The sequence below is a fragment of the Thalassophryne amazonica genome, chromosome 12 (genome assembly GCF_902500255.1).
Source record: "Thalassophryne amazonica chromosome 12, fThaAma1.1, whole genome shotgun sequence".
NCBI lineage: Eukaryota > Metazoa > Chordata > Actinopteri > Batrachoidiformes > Batrachoididae > Thalassophryne > Thalassophryne amazonica.
In genome coordinates, this window is record NC_047114.1 from 30963154 (window position 1) to 30980960 (window position 17807).

Sequence of the window (17807 nt, forward strand, 5' to 3'; positions counted from 1 at the left end):
GATGAATTCAGAGGAAAACTGCACGGAATAAAGTGAAGGGGGCTCAGGACAAGTTGTTTGAGGAATAAACATGAGGCAAGACAAATGCTTAAATCCAGGGTTTAGTGAATGATTGATTAAAAAACTGCTTTATGAATTAACTCCCGATAGTTTTAGAAAGATTTGAGAGTAGATTGATGAATAAATGGACAAAAGAGAAACTAGATAGAAGGGGGTGAGGGGGTTCTATGATTTACTTTGTACCCCCATGAAGGGGTCAGATGTGATGATGGAAAGAACAGTAAAAAACTAATATTTCACCTGATGTACTGAGCTATCTATATGCAAACATGTTATTTGAAACTTTGAAGCTAAGCTTGATGGGCAGGCATACAAGACCACCATGACAACTTACTATCAGCAGAATACGCATACACCTTTAGTATAAAGAAAAGCCATATCTGGTTGGCATATAATTTAAATAAATAAATGCCTAAGTCATCCTTTTCTGATAATCATTTATGTCCAAATATTGCTTAATATACGACACTGCCTTTGGTCTGTCAGATTTTCAGCTTTTTCACTTTAACAGGTAAATTCAAAAGCCAGTTTATTTGGATTCAGAACACTTTCCAATTAATGCTTCAGCCTTTGCAACAGATTTATCCACTTTTGCAACGAGGCCAGGACTCCATCATAAACACAAAACTGCTTGCTCCTGCAGGAAACCAAGTGAAGGATTTGGCCACTGGGTGAAAGGAATCCTGCAAAGTGGACACAACAAACAGGATAAGCTTATTAATTTAGTTAATAAACATTCATTTGGCTACATCTATTTTTCTCAGGGTCATGCCAGTGAATCTGGTACTGATCCAAATGTTGATTTGGAATAAGTTTCACACTGGATGCACTTCCTGACACAACCCCAGATTTACATGGAGGATGTGGCACAGATGCTCTTGAACTTGGTACATTCTATTGAGCAGGCAAGCATGCCAACTGCTTATGACAGGGTTCAGAGTTTGACTCACAACTTTGTGACATTTTGGTAAAAAAAAAAAAAAAAAAAAAAAAAATCAAATTTCAATTAAATTATTAAAAATATGTTATTATAGAGTAAAATATTCTCAGGAATCAGAAGGTGTAGTTAAAAATGCAAAATCTCCAACTATCATGAAGTTACAAGCCGTTTAATAGCATGGTATCAAAAATTTTTTTTCCCTCCAAATAGGTAGTCTTTATTATCAGCTTGCCCTCTCTGATTTAAGATAGGATTGATATTTTTGTTTTTGTTTTGTATCATGTAAACTGCTTGCATATGACTTGCTAACAGTATTTTTTGACAGGTTTTAAGGTATGAACCTATTTGTCTTGGCATGGTGTCTGCTTTCAATCATTCTGTAAAATAAAATAAAAATGAACTTTATTTTATACTTGATTTTAATTGTGTATACCTTTGTGGACTTAAATACAAAACTGGAAACTTTAAAATGGGCACCTCTGCATCTCTTCTGCTATTAAAATTTAAATAAGTCTTGAAATATACTGATGAGCTTAACACTATAATTAGCAAAATATGCTGTAAAAAAAAAAAAAAAAAAAAAAAAAAAAAAAAAAAAAAAAAAAAACTTACACTCCAACTTGGACACTTTAATAAATAATTCAAAGTAAACTTGTTATAAACAATATACAACCCCTGGCAAAAATTATGGAATCACCGGCCTCGGAGGATGTTCATTCAGTTGTTTAATTTTGTAGAAAAAGCAGATCACAGACATGACACAAAACTAAAGTCATTTCAAATGGCAACTTTCTGGCTTTAAGAAACACTATAAGAAATCAAGAAAAAAAAAAATTGTGGCAGTCAGTAACGGTTACTTTTGTAGACCAAGCAGAGGGAAAAAAATATGGACTCACTCAATTCTGAGGAATAAATTATGGAATCACCCTGTAAATTTTCATCCCCAAAACTAACACCTGCATCAAATCAGATCTGCTCATTAGTCTGCATCTAAAAAGTCAATGTCTGTGACCGAACTGTAAGAAACCACCTAAAGAAAATGGCATTTACATACAGAAAAGCTAAACGAAAGCCATTATTAACACCTAAACAGAAAAAAACAAGGTTACAATGTGCTAAGGAAAAGCAATCGTGGACTGTGGATGACTGGATGAAAGTCATATTCAGTGATGAATCTCGAATCTGCATTGGGCAAGGTGATGATGCTGGAACGTTTGTTTGGTGCCGTTCCAATGAGATTTATAAAGATGACTGCCTGAAGAGAACATGTAAATTTCCACAGTCATTGACGATATGGGGCTGCATGTCAGGTAAAGGCACTGGGGAGATGGCTTTCATTACATCATCAATAAATGCACAAGTTTACATTAATATTTTGGACACTTTTCTTATCCCATCAATTGAAAGGATGTTTGGGGATGATGAAATCATTTTTCAAGATGATAATGCATCTTGCCATAGAGCAAAAACTGTGAAAACATTCCTTGCAAAAAGACACATAGGGTTAATGTCATGGCCTGCAAATAGTCCGGATCTTAATCCAATTGAAAATCTTTGGTGGAAGTTGAAGAAAATGGTCCATGACAAGGCTCCAACCTGCAAAGCTGATCTGGCAACAGCAATCAGAGAAAGTTGGAGCCAGGTTGATGAAGAGTACTGTTTGTCACTCATTAAGTCCATGCCTCAGAGACTGCAAGCTGTTATAAAAGCCAGAGGTGGTGCAACAAAATACTAGTGATGTGTTGGAGCGTTCTTTTGTTTTTCATGATTCCATAATCTTTTCCTCAGAATTGAGTGATTCCATATTTTTTTTCCCTCTGCTTGGTCATCCTCCGAGGCCGGTGATTCCATAATTTTTGCCAGGGTTGTAGTTATCCACTTCAAATTTGGAGACTCTGTGATAAAAAAAAAATGAAGCCTAGTAAGTTTTTTTGTTGTTGTTTTTACAATGTCATGTATTTTTGAGACATTTGCAAAAAATAAGGAGGTAGGATTAGTAAATAAGTATTTATTTCTTATCTAATGTTAATAATATAGATGTTTTTGGTATCATTTTCTTCTCCATTAAAATCTTTTCAGAATTATGTATTGCACATAAAGCTATCTTGAAAATTATGACTACAGGAGGAACTGAAATTAAGATTCTCACCCTGTGATGAAGATATAAAAAAAAAATGCCCACTGGCTTCTGAGGATTGACATGATGACATCCTGTAAAAGCTTTAGTATACTTTTTTTTTTCGAAAGAGGAAATCACAAGCACATTAGCTACAGTGGTCCCTCGTTTATCGCGGGAGTTACGTTCTAAAAATAGCCCGCGATAGGTGAATTCCGCGAAGTAGTCAGCATTATTTTTTTACAATTATTATAGATGTTTTAAGGCTGTAAAACCCCTCACTACACACATTTTCTCACTTTTCTCTCCTGTGTAAACACTCTCAAAGTTCAAACCTTAGTAGAAAAATAAGTCCAGTATTATAGAATGAAACCAAAGATCAAAACCTGTTTTCAGACCCAAACATTTGTTTGAGAAATAAAAATAGAACGTTTTCCTATAAATAATTATGATGGCTTTTAGAACTAACAAATTTAATTTTAACGATCAACCTATGGGGTTGAACACATAAGAAATTATTAATAGTAACTGACCAGTATTCCTCTGATCGCGCCTCTTCGTCGTGGCGCCGCTCCGCAGCGTGTTTTTCCACCTCGCTGCAGGTGTCTTTTCCAAGTGAAGAACACAGTTATGGGTAGTTGTTGGCGCTCTTTTTTTTCTTCTGAGCGAGAAGATTCTTATAAACAGACACACGCAGAACACAATGTGCGTGCTTTTTCTTCGCTGCTGGAGTGCTCTGCATCAAAACAGCGAGTGTAGTCTCTGGACCTGTTGCCAGATTTTGGCTGCAACTAAGCACAGCAGACAGTTAAAAAAAAGAAGAAGCATGCAAAATTGCACTAAAAAAAATCCGCGAAACTGCGAGACCGCGATATAGCGAGGGACCACTGTATAGCCAATTTTATGCTGCACTTACACATAAAGACAACAAGTCATGAACGCCATGAACTATACATTCTTGGCTGCTGATCACAAATGCGATGATGTGAGGCAGAGGCGTCAGGTGTCCACAGGAACTGCTGCAACCTCTTACCACACATTACAATTAATGGCATGTGTTGCTGGCGAATTATCATGAACCATTGCGCACGGTCAAGAATAATGTTCCGTGCTGTTGCACGGAACAGTGCATTGTTACGTTTTGTCACATGGTGAATGAGGCAAATTGTCTCCACACACACACACACACACACACACACACACACACACACACACACACACACACACACACACACACACACACACACACATCCTACCATCAGCTGCTGAACAATTCAGATTGCTCCAGTTTGCTCCTCAAAATCTAGATTATCCACAGCAGAAGAACTATGATTGCATGCTTAGTTGGGCTCTGTGCCATGGAGTGACCCAGAGAGGAGGAGATGAGAGAGCCAGATGTGTGGCTCCACACGGCTCGTCTCGCTCATTTTCCCAAACATTAGGCACAGCAGCAGCAGCAGGTGGAACACCTGCAGGAGTGCGCTGATGAGCACTGGAACAAGACTTAGTTGACTTGGCGTCACTGTCCTTCAGCATACTGCAGCACTGAAACTGAATGCGGTGCAACAGGGTTTAATTGTGCGCATGTCAGAGAAGAACACTGTCATGCTCTATTAAGGATCACCACTAATCAAGATGGATCAACACGCTCAGTTGCGACCTCCACGACATGAGGCAAAATGAGGGTGGTGCGTGACATTCGTGGAAGATTTTTTTGACAGCCAAAAACATGCTCCATGAAAATCATGAATATCACACACCAACACGCACTATTAAAAAACCTATTCAGATGCATTAAGTCACGTTAAGAATGTCAGGAATGTGCCCTGCCAATGTGTACAAGCAGCATTAATCATACACATGGAACATCTGATGAACAGAGCTTAACATGTGACATGAAAAAGTTTTTTCCCACCAAAATCAGCCATTTTGCCTGTTTTTGGCAAAAAACACTCATAATTCAACATAAGTTCCTCAACATGTTAAGTGTACTACGAGAGGAGCTAATACCACTACCACAGCTGGGCCAGTCGGACCACGTCTGTGCTTTTAATCCCTGCATATGCCCCCCTTCAGGAAAACTGCTCTTACCACCACAAGACCTGGCCGGAAGGTGCCTCTCAGCTGCTCCAGGACTGCATCGACAGGACCAACTGGGAAGTTTTCAAACATACAGATCTGGAGGTGTTTGCAGACAGTGTTCTGTGTTACATTAAGAACTGCTGCACAGACATTGTCACAGTGGATAAACGCATCCGGGTCCATCCCAACAAGAAGCCCTGGATGACCCGGGAAGTCCAGTAGTTGCTGAGGGAGAGGAACGCCACCTTCAGGTCTGGCAACAGTGCTCTCTACAGCTTGGCCTGAGCTGAACTAAAGAGAGGCATCAAAGAGGCCAAGTTGAACTACAGGAGGAAAACTGAGGACCACCTGGACAGCAATAACAGCAGGCAGGTGTGGCAGGATGTCCAGCATCTTGCCAACTACAGGACCAACCCTGGAGCTGCTCAAGGCAACACCACACTGGCAGAGGAGCTGAACCTCTTCTTTGCCTGTTTTGAGGTGGAGCCACCATAGGCAGCTACACTACACCCCACGGTCCACAGCAGCCCTACTCTCATAGTGGAGGAGCACGAGGTCAGGTGCACTCTGTGGGCCATCAACCCAAGAAAGGCTGCTGGACGTGATGCCGTCTCAGGACGGGTGTTAAAGGACTGCACAGACCAGCTGGCTAGAGTCTTCATCAGGATTTTTAACCAGTCCCTGTCCCAGTCCATTATCCCATCCTGTCTTAAGTCCTCCACTATAATCCCCCTGCCCAAGAAACCTCACATCTACAGCATTAATGACTACCGGCCAGTTGCACTCACCCCAGTGGTGATGAAATGCTTTGAGATATTGGTCAGGGGTCACATCATATCACTCCTGCCCCACAGTTTTGACCCCCATCAGTTTGCGTACAGAGCAAATAGATCAACAGAGCACGCTGTAGCCACAGCCCTCCATGCTGCACTGTCCCACCTGGAGCAGCAGGGAAGCTATGTGCGGCTGCTCTCTGTCGACTACAGCTCTGCATTCAACACCATCCTCCCTCACAAACTGGTGGACAAACTGGGGGTCCTGGGTCTTTCACACTCCACCTGCATGTGGATAAACAGCTTCTTGTCTGGACACAGCCAGAGAGTCAGAGTAGGCCACCACACATCTACGGCGCTCAACCTCAGTTCCGGCTCTCCAGAGGGCTGTGTGCTAAGCCCCCTGCTCTACACTCTTTACACCTATGACTGGACCCCCGCCCACCACAGTAACACCATCGTCAAGTTTGCGATGACACCACAGTGATGGGCCTCATCTCCAGATGGGATGAGTCTGCCGACAGGAACGAGGTGCAGGGACTGTGTGGAGAGGGTGGCAGACTTCCGTTTCCTGGGAGTCCACATTGAGGAGAATGTGTCCTGGAGCGTGAACACCTCTGAGCTGCTGAAAAAGGCCCAGCAGAGACTGCACTTTTGGGGGGTGCTCAGGAAGAATAACATCACACAGAAATTGCTGGTGTCCTTTTACCAGTGCAAAACAAGGACAAATAGATTCAGAGACAGCTTTACGCCACAGCAATAACCACACTCAATAAAGCCAAAGTGTGATACTGCTGCCAGTACAACTAAGGGATTTTTCAATTAATGTTGAATGTTTGGTTGAGTGTTTGCTAGTTTGTATTATAATTATTTATTTAGATATATTTTTTATGCTTTTATAGTTTTAGAGTCTTGTAGCTTTATATGACCTGAATGTTGTTGCGTGTTGCACTGACTGATCTAGCATTTTTTTATTTTGTTGTACATGCTACAATGACAAAGATTCTATTCTATTCTATTCTGGCGTGATTTCCACACACTGGGCCTCATGTATCAAAGTTGCGCACTTGTGGCGTAAATTTACGGTGTAAATTTGAAGTACACCAAAGTTGCCGTGACATGTTTCAAGCAGTGCGCACCTGCCCAGTTCCGGCGTACGCCCGACGTGACCTTGATAAATGCGGCGGGTGAAAACAATCGTAATTATAATAAACACTCCCATAAATATTCAGACTCCGCTTCAGACACACCCTCATTTTACGACATGGAAGCCAGGAAGACGGCAAAGAAAAAGAACTCCACCAATCACGACGCGTGCCAATAGAGCGTCAAAAGCGGCTGTCGTATCAATTGTTTTGTAGTATAATCAAAAAAGTGTTACAGTGGTCCCTCGTTTATCGCGGGAGTTACGTTCTAAAAATAGCCCGTAATACGCGAAACCGTGACGTAGTCAGCGTTATTTTTTTACAATTATTATAGATGTTTTAAAGCTGTAAAAGCCCTGTAAAACCACTTTATACACTTTCTCAATCAGGCATGAACATTTTCTCACTTTTCTCTCATGTGTAAACACTCTCAAAGTTCAAACCTTAGTAGAAAAATAAGACCAACCTGTTTTCAGGCCCAAACATTTGTTTGAGAAATAAAAATAGAACATTTTCCTATAAATAATTATGATGGCTTTTAGAACTAACGAATTTCATTTTAACGATCAACCTACGAGGTTGGACACATAAGAAATTATTATAGTGACTGACCAGTATTTCACAGATCGCGCCTCTGCGTCCTGACACCGCGCCTTTTTCCACTCACACCTGGCTGCAGGTGTCTGTTTCCGAGTGCCAAACACAGTTATGAGTAGTTGTTGGCGCTCTTTTTTCTTCTGGGCGAGAAGATTCTTATAAACAGTCACGCAGAACACAGAACACTGTAAAAAAAGCATGCAAAATTGGACTAAAGAAATCCGCAAAAGGCGAACCGCGTTATAGCGAGAGACCACTGTATTCTCTTTTCACATGTCAATAATTCTTGACATGTGGATATTTGCTCGCTCAAATAATAAGACACGTCTATTTTTTTGGAATTCTTTATTCTTAAAATGTATTTATTTATTTTATTGTGACAAACGAATGGAGAAGACAAAACCTGATTGCAGCACGGGCTAAGGGAATGACAACACTACAGTTGTAATTATCGATTTCATTGTCTAAAACGATCACACCACATAATGTTAAGCTCAGCGGTGCTCTGGCTCCAGGCTCTGGAGAAAAAGGCGAGCAGCGCTTTCTTTGCGGTCAGAGCTGTGGCCACGGATCGTGCTCGATAGACCAGCAATCCCGCAAAAGTGGGATTTATATTGATTATTATGTAGTATAATCAGGAAAGTGTTATGTATGTAACATATGCATTGATTTGTATGATGGCACTGTTTATCATGTTGATGATTTTAATTTTTATGTCGATTCCAGCGCTGGTTCTTTTTGGTGTATAATTTACGCCACCTCTCGACCTGGTGTATATTTTCAGCGCAGCGTACGCCAGCGACCACATTGATAAATGCCAAGTAGTGCAGCCGTTTTGGCGTACACCCCATATACGCTCAAATATCGCCGTACGCACGTTGATACATGAGGCCCACTGTATTTGAATGAACTCCTCCTTGGGATTTTGTCCAATGCACTTCAAATTTCTTTCAGAACATCGAGACTATACTGATCAAAGGTTATCAAATGCTCTTCTCTATGTCGAAGGGTGTGGCCGCTATGGTGGTGTTATTTTGACCCTTCACCATGGAACATCAAGTCATGATCACTCCTTCATGCTTTGACTAATTGATTTGAAACTTCACATGTGTCATGAGGGTCAGCCCCGTAACCACCTGACCCCTCTATTTGTGCTGTGAGCGCCACCTAGTCGATTATCCATCAACTTGTCATAACTCCTTTATGCATTGACTGATTTGCTTGAAACCTGATCTGTGTGAAGAGGTTTGGTGCCTGAACAGAAATTGCACTGGCCCAGGGAGGCGGTGGCGTGGACACGAGGGCCCATATATGACTGCTTGCAGTCGTAGTAGACCTTTGTAATTGTTACCATCAGACAGTACACACAATTTTCTATTAGAAAAAGTGAAAGTATCTGATATAGATATATTTAGCAAGACAATAATTTTGACACACAAACATCACAAAGTTGTGACTCAAACTTTGAACCTTGTCTTATGCCACCATGATGCCCCTATTAAATACATTAATAATTCAAAAATATCTTACTAGTACATGCAAAGTACACTGAATTTTTGCCAGTATCGCAGACTGAACGGCCCCCCCTGCTAAAAATTGGTCTGCCCTGCCTTCATTGCGCAAAGCGATCAAAGGGAATTATGTGATTATTAATCATCAGATAACAAGGTAAAACCTCTTAAATCATTTTAAAGTCAGTTTTAAGCAGAAGCAAGGCAGTAATCGGCGAGCTGCTACTGATGTTTTGAAATGACGGAGGCGCAGTGAATGCAGCAGCAGCTCATCTGGCTGCTGTGCTATGATCACTTCCTCTGTCTTTTCGAGGTCTATTAGAAAAGTATCCGACCTTATTATTTTTTTTCCAAAAACCATATGCATTTGAATCACGTGTGATTACATCAGACGTGCTTGAACCCTCGTGGGCATGCGAGAGTTTTTTCACGCCTGTCGGTTACGTCATTCACCTGTGGGCAGTCTTTGAGTGAGGAGTGGCCCACCCTCTCATCGATTTTTTCATTGTTTAGGAATGGCTCAGAGACTGCTGCTTTGTTTGATCAAAATTTTTTCAAAACTGTAAGGCACAACTGAGTGGACACCATTTGAAAAATTCAGCTGGTTTTCGGTAAAAATTTGAACGGCTGATGAGAGATTTTGGTCTGGTAGTGTCGCCGTAAGGACGGCCCATGGCGCCTGACGGCGATCTGCGCTTCGAGGTGGCAGCGTCTCGCCGTTTCAAGTTGAAAACTTCCACATTTCAGGCTCTGTTGACCCAGTAAGTCGTCAGAGAACAGAGAACTTCAGAAGAAGTCGGCATGAGGAGTTTATTCGGACATTTTGTAATGAAAGAACGTGCGGGCAGAGTCGCATGTCGGGCCGGACCCGACCGCGGTGGGTCGCAACAGGAAAAACACCTCCTTTGGAAACCTTAACAGGCAAGTTGGAACATGCCCAAGCTGTTAAATAATTTCTCAGTTATTCACTTGTTGAAAGCCATCAAAAGCCGCCTGAATATTACAAATGGTTTTCAACACGGAGGTGTTTTTCCTGTCGCGGCGCACACAGATTCACCGAGTCGTCACGGAAATGACTCGGCGAATTTGCGCGCACGTCTTTCATTAAAAAATGTCCTTAAACAGTGGAATGTCCGCATAAAGTCCTCATGCCGGCCTCTTCTGAATCTTCTCTGTTCTCTCACGACGTCCTGGGTGAATTAAGCCTTAAATTAGGATGTTTTCAGGTCGAAACAGGCCGACGACGGCGCCTGGAAGCGCTGCGCGACGTCCCGCTCCGTGGGAAGTCCTTACACCGAAAGAAACACCCCATAATCTCTCATCAGCCGTTAAACTTTTCACTGAAAACCAGCTTAATTTCTTGAATAGTGTCCACTCGGATATTCCTCACAGGTCCAGAAAAAATTTTGATAAAGCAACACGCGCCGTCTCAAGCAGCGTGTGAAACAAAGGAATTCAGCCGAGAGGGCTGGACCACATCTCACTCAAGGCCTGCCAACAGAGAAATGACGTCACCGACACGCGTGAAAAAACTCACGCATGCGCACGAGGGTTCAAGCATGATTGGTGTAATCGCACGTCATTCAAATCCATATAGTTAAAAAAAAAATAGAAGTGTCGGTTTCTTATCTAATAGACCTCGTATTATGAAATAATGCTGAATTTATGAGGAAATGATTGTTGTACAAAAACTTCAGATATCTGTCGCTGAGATAGATGATGACTGGAGTGCAATTTTAAGCAGAAAAGAGGTGATAATTGGTGAACCATGACTGACGCAAAGAACTGATGCATGCGCAGTGCAGACAGGGTGGACAGATTTTTAGGGGGGAGCGCTTGGTCGGCTTGGTCCTGGTCCAAGAGTGTACAGTAGTGGATTGCATCAATTTATGTGAAAATAAGGCATTTAGGGGTACCCATTCACACTGTGCAGACTGGCTCGTTGAACGTGCTTCAACTTTTATTAAATACATGTTACAGTCATGGTAAAAACAGCAGCCGCATTCCACTTTGAGAAAACTTAGTGCATATGCACGTCCATTAATCATGAACGCAACTTGTAAAAAACAGTCTGCTAGAGGCTCAGCTTTGCGCATGCTTATAAGTGTTGTCACTGATATAACTGAAAAAACTAAAATACATCTGCATGCTCAGACATATCAGCTTGAAAAACAGCTGAGAGGTCCGCATGTACATTGCACGTGCATGGTGCGTGATACAGTGCGTGACACGGTGCATGTTGCTCCATTACAGAACAGACTCACATCAAGACAGACTCTCAAAGTAAAATAAAAATAAAGCCTACCAGCTCCACTGAAAAGAAAAAAAAAAAAAAAAAAAAAAAAATGGACAATCGCCCACTTGTAGAATGTTTTCCAAGATTAAATATGTAAAGTCAACTCCACCAAAGAAGTTCCAACATGTGCAATCACCAGCCGGTGTCGCGGAGCTCCTCACAAAGTTCTCTCAGGATTCTGGCACGTTACATAGAATGTCCATTATCTCCTGAAAATAATGTATTCTGACTTTTTTCCAATGTAAGAAATCCACCTGCGTGTCCGCAGCCTGTAAAAAAGTGTCATAGAGACATTCATGTGCATGTTCACGGCAGGATTAAAACAGCATCCTGCGACACAGACAGAAGCGTCACCACATGTTAGGGACACAAGGTGAGATTTTCACACTTTGAAGTGAATGCCCCCAGCCTGGTGATACTGTGACTTGGGAATTCAAACTTTTCAAATTGAAAATCATGCAGGGGAAATGTATTAAAAAAAAAAACCCTCTGGAATCTCCCACATTTTAAAATGTCTTTCTGTTTTCTTTTAAATGAATTCATTGTATATTTGTATCATGTATACAGTGTCTCAATGAAACACAAACATTTTAGATTAATTTCACTAATCAACAATTCAGCACAGAGTCAGACCTGAAACAGCACTAAAAGATTTCATTTTTGTCTTAGGAATTCAGGACACAAGTTCAGATGGGACCCCAAGTAGAAGCGTTGCGCGCCGCTTCGGGTGATAGTTGGCAACTGTCCCGCTATACTAAAAATTTCTGAGGAGAATCCTGCTTAACTTAGGCTCACGTATAGTCCATCACTAACAAAGTGAGGAACCTTGGGGTGATTTTGTCCTATGACCTAGACATTAGAGATATTACGAGGACTAATTATCTCCCTGCGTCAATAAAACAGTTAGATTCTGTGGAGACTTTCAAGTCCAGACTTAAGATGCACTTATTATCCCTTTCGTATGGCTGGCATACTGGCATAGTATAGTTTTATGCTTTTTGCTCTTTTAATTCATTTTATTAGGAAATGGAGCGTGCCGCAGCCTCAACTTTACCTAAATTCTGGGTCTTTTAGTGAAGCTTAGGGCTAGTGGCCGACGATCACCTTAGTATTTCCTGTTTTTCTTGTTGTTTAATGCTAGCACATTATACTGTATTTTTTGTCTTTCTGATGCCTGATTCTGTTTTTTCTCTCTGTTTAAGGTGCAGCTCCATCCAGAGATGGGGGTGGTATTCGTGCTGGAGACCCTCCTTTCCTGTGCACCAACTGCATTTCCTGTATATTCGTTTTGTGAATTGTTTTGTAATTTATGTCTGTAGCACGGACCAAGCAGAGGGTCACCCCTTTGAGTCTGGTCTGCTTAAGGTTTCTTCCTGAGAGGGAGTTTTTCCTTAGCACTGCTGCTCTGGCGGTTAGTAAGGTGAGACCTTACTTATGTGAAGCGCCTTGAGGCAACTCTATTGTGATTTGGTGCTAATATATATACACTCAACAAAAATATAAACGCAACAGTTTTGGTTTTGCTCCCATTTTGTATGAGATGAACTCAAAGATCTAAAACTTTTTCCACATACACAATATCACCATTTCCCTCAAATATTGTTCACAAACCAGTCTAAATCTGTGATAGTAAGCAGTTCTCCTTTGCTGAGATAATCCATCCCACCTCACAGGTGTGCCATATCAAGATGCTGATTAGACACCATGATTAGTGCACAGGTGTGCCTTAGACTGCCCACAATAAAAGGCCACTCTGAAAGGTGCAGTTTTGTTTTATTGGGGGGGGGGGGGGGTACCAGTCAGTATCTGGTGTGACCACCATTTGCCTCATGCAGTGCAACACATCTCCTTCGCATAGAGTTGATCAAGTTGTCAATTGTGGCCTGTGGAATGTTGGTCCACTCCTCTTCAATGGCTGTGCAAAGTTGCGACGATGAACTGGAGTCAGGTCGAGACCCCGATGAGGACGACGAGCATGCAGATGAGCTTCCCTGAGACGGTTTCTGACAGTTTGTGCAGAAATTCTTTGCTTATACAAACCGATTTTTTCAGCAGCTGTCCGAGTGGGTGGCCTCAGATGATCTTGGAGGTGAACATGCTGGATGTGGAGGTCCTGGGCTGGTGTGGTTACACGTGGTCTGTGGTTGTGAGGCTGGTTGGATGTACTGCCAAATTCTCTGAAACGCCTTTGGAGACGGCTTATGGTAGAGAAATGAACATTCAATACACAAGCAACAGCTCTGGTTGACATTCCTGCTGTCAGCATGCCAATTGCACGCTCCCCCAAATCTTGCGACATCTGTGGCATTGTGCTGTGTGATAAAACTGCACCTTTCAGAGTGGCCTTTTATTGTGGGCAGTCTAAGGCACACCTGTGCACTAATCATGGTGTCTAATCAGCATCTTGATATGGCACACCTGTGAGGTGGGATGGATTATCTCAGCAAAGGAGATGTGCTCACTATCACAGATTTAGACTGGTTTGTGAACAATATTTAAGGGAAATGATGATATTGTGTATGTGGAGAAAGTTTTAGGTCTTTGAGTTCATCTCATACAAAATGGGAGCAAAACCAAAAGTGTTGCGTTTATATTTTTGTTGAGTATATATAAATGAAAATTTAAAAAAAGACTGATTTCTTCCAACTGCGAAACACAGCGAAGATTCGTCCAATCCTGTCTATGGCTGATGCAGAGACCCTGAGCCATGCATTTGTCTCTTCTAGACTGGATTACTGCAAAGTTCTTTTTTTCTGGTTTACCACAGTCCAACATTAGGGGTCTCCAATTGATTCAAAATGCTGCTGCCAGAATCTTGAGATGAAGCAGAAAGTTCAACTACATTACACCCATTTTCATCTCTTCACTGGCTTCCTGTCTCTGTGAGGTCAGATTTTAAGGTTCTGTTATTAACCTATAAAATTATTCACAGACTAGAACATCCCTACTTAGCTGACCTAAGCAAACCCTATGTACCGGCCTGGGCTCTGCATTCTCAGGGCACAGGACTACTTTGTGTCCTGAGGGTGAATAAAAAGTCTGCAGGCCACAGAGCTTTCTCTTATTATGCCCCCACTTTGTGGAATGATCTCCCTACTGAGATAAAACAGTCCGATTCTGTAGAGACATTCAAGTCCAGACTTGTTCCTCCGACTTCTGACTACCATAGAAAAATAAAAATTTTAACGTTACTGATAACATAACAAGACAACGGAGAAGGCCCGAAAAAATGCCACCAAAAAGAAAATCATACTCTGCAGATTACAAGTTGTGACTGGTGAAATATGCATCCGAAAACGGTAGCTGTCACAATATTATCATCTGAACTTTTCATGTTAACATACCTGTATGTCCATGGGACTTATAGTCCAGGGGACCTTATTTATGGTTTATTTTTCTTTATAATGGATAAAGTGGCTGGTGCGACTTATACTCCGGTGCGACTTATTTATGGTTTATTTTTCTTTATAATGCATAAAGTGGCTGGTGCGACTTATACTCCGGTGCGACTTATAGTCCGGAAAATACGGTATTATAGCTAGAACTACAATAATTCATTTTTAATCAACTATTCTATCAAATAAAAGACATTTGAAGGCATGGTCTTTGGTTCTGGAAAACACTGATTCACATTTTTCACTATTTTATGACAGCCTATGGATGTAGAAAAAGTAAGTCCCTTCAGCTGCTCCCTTGTTTGCACTCGAGGTCGCCACAGCAAATCCAGGGTGGATCTGCATGTTTAATTGTCACAAGTTTTATGCTGGATGCCCTTCCTGATGCAACTCCACATTACATGGAGAAATGTGGCAGGGGTGGGTTTTAAACTGAGAACCTTCCACACTGATACCATGTGCTAAAGTATTCTTATAAATACCTACTCATAAAGGAATTAATAAATTTGTATTTATTTATTTATTTACTATTACTAATTTCTATGATAATAAATTAAGAAAGTTATTTGATATTCACTGTAATGGGTTATGTATCAATGTATACAAAAGGGTATCCTGGGAAGCTTAATTTTCTCTCATGATATCGCATTAAAAATTTTGATATCATAAAAGGTCAATTTTGTCACTAAATTGTTGAGGGTTGCTAAAACTTGTACAACTTTTTCAACTTTTCTAATGGTTTCAACTAGTATTTTAAAGTGACTTGGGGCAACGTATGTTGTGATTTGGCATCACATAAATAAATTGAACCAACCACTTGACCACCACTCTGATGTACAACTTATGGATTCATCAATTGCTTGTTTTCTCTATCAAATGATTCTGAAAGTCATCTGTTGTAGCCCTAATTATAATTACATTATAACAGTTTAAAATGGAATGTTGCCACAACTTTGGGATATGTCTGGGCATGTTCAGGCAGGCACATATAAAGCAGGAGTATTTGCTTGAATGCAGTTTTGTCTTCTTGCTCATTGCAGGGTCATAGCTCCTAAGATCACTATTGCTTGTATGTAATCAGATGTAATACAATGAACAACGTTATCACATTTTTAAGACTTCCTGTTATGTGTGTTGTGTATCTGTGGCTCCTCAGAGTGCAACTGCATACAGTATCGTAGACACTTGAAAAACTAGGCAGGCATTCTACTAACGTCAAGCTCTTATCATCCAGTTCACTACACTTGATAAAACAATTTAGGAAAATTGTTGTGGTTAACCACAACAAATATGACCCAACTAACAAGACGGCTCACCTCTACAGTCAATAATTTAAGATGTTCTCTTTTGGATATTTGTGAATCTTACCAAATCCTAAGTGAGCAGCCAATCATTAAAACACTTATTAAATGTCAAACTGAATTTAATCCAGTGTAGTGTACGTTTTTGGCCTCTTTGTAGCCCGATAATGTTAGCTTCATTGATAAAATTTCGAAGTGACGGTAGCGACCATTAAATGCACTTGCAATGAGGGGAAAGTGGCTCACTACAAACTACGTAAGAGAACACAACGCTACTTTCAACTAGCTACAGTTAACAATGAAGACGATGGATAGCATTAACTGTTAACTATATACTTTTTACAAAACGGTCTTCTTGTCAACTAGCTAGCGAGCGAAGCTAACTAAACATTTTAACATTAGCAAAACAGCTAGAGCTAGTGTTACCCAACTTCGAGTTTCTTTAAAATGTCATTCATAAAAACATAAATAATGAAACAAATTAATTTCTGAAAACGCGAAAACCAGTTTACATACCCAAACAGACTTTCTTTGTGTGCTTCGTTTGTTTTTCTGTGAATGTTTTTCTGTGAATGTTTGGCTGAAGTCTCACCACTGATCTTACGCCATTTTCGTAAATACAGCGCACAAAGCTGCAGCAACGAACGAACACTACACTGAATGTCTTCAAGAATAGCTGCGTCTTCCTCCTTTTACTTCTTCTCTTAAGTTTAATGACAGCTAACTAATCTGATGGTGCAATACTGCCATCACGTGTAGTTACATAATTAAATTACCAAAATACATGTAATCTCCGTGTGCGGCAAAACAGAGCAATACAACCCCTGGCAAAAATTATGGAATCACTGGCCTCGGAGGATGTTCATTCAGTTGTTTAATTTTGTAGGAAAAAAAAAGCAGATCACAGACATGACACAAAACTAAAGTCATTTCAAATGGGTGTTAACTATATGAAAGCCAAACTTCTAAGCTTTTAAGAAATGATACTGTTGACATAAGAGGTGGTGTCATAATACTCATGAGACAACACTGACGATAAACTTTGGGTATGGATGAAAGATGTATCTATGGATGACAATTTACTTGGTGTTGAGATAAATGGCGGTGCTAATACTGATCATAATGGTAATGTATTTGGGTTATTTGGCATTGCAAGCAAAATCTGTAAAGGTAAAATATTAGTTACTGGTGATTTTAATTTATATTGGATCGACTGGGAAAACCACATTGTAAATGATGCAGAGAATTCTTTCTCTCTCTCCTATGATAAACTTTGATCATTTTGGTCCAACATGTACATGTTGTACATCACGTCTTGTACATGTACAAGAGGTGATGATACACCAAATTACCTTGATGTGGTAATATTGTCTAGTGAGTTCAATATTAGTAATTCTGAGGTATAATGTCTGAGTGGAAAGACCGATCACAGTGTATTAATGTGGGATTTCCATACAAAGATAGAGAAGAGGTAGGATAAGGATGTGTATAGGTATAATTATAATAATGTAGACTATGTAAAGCACTGTAATGTGTTAGGAAACATTGATTGGACTGCAGTCACAAATGGCAGTGATGTCACAGTTGTGGT

General features: G+C 40.7%; 1 long non-coding RNA gene across 1 annotated transcript; it reads right to left on the reverse strand.

The window, feature by feature from the left end:
- Window positions 1-88: 88 nt before the first annotated feature.
- On the reverse strand, window positions 89-16911 carry LOC117521585. Its single transcript, XR_004563981.1, has 2 exons — window positions 16733-16911; window positions 89-743 (listed from the first exon to the last, which is right to left on the reverse strand). It is a non-coding gene; the product is annotated as an uncharacterized LOC117521585 (long non-coding RNA).
- Window positions 16912-17807: the final 896 nt, after the last annotated feature.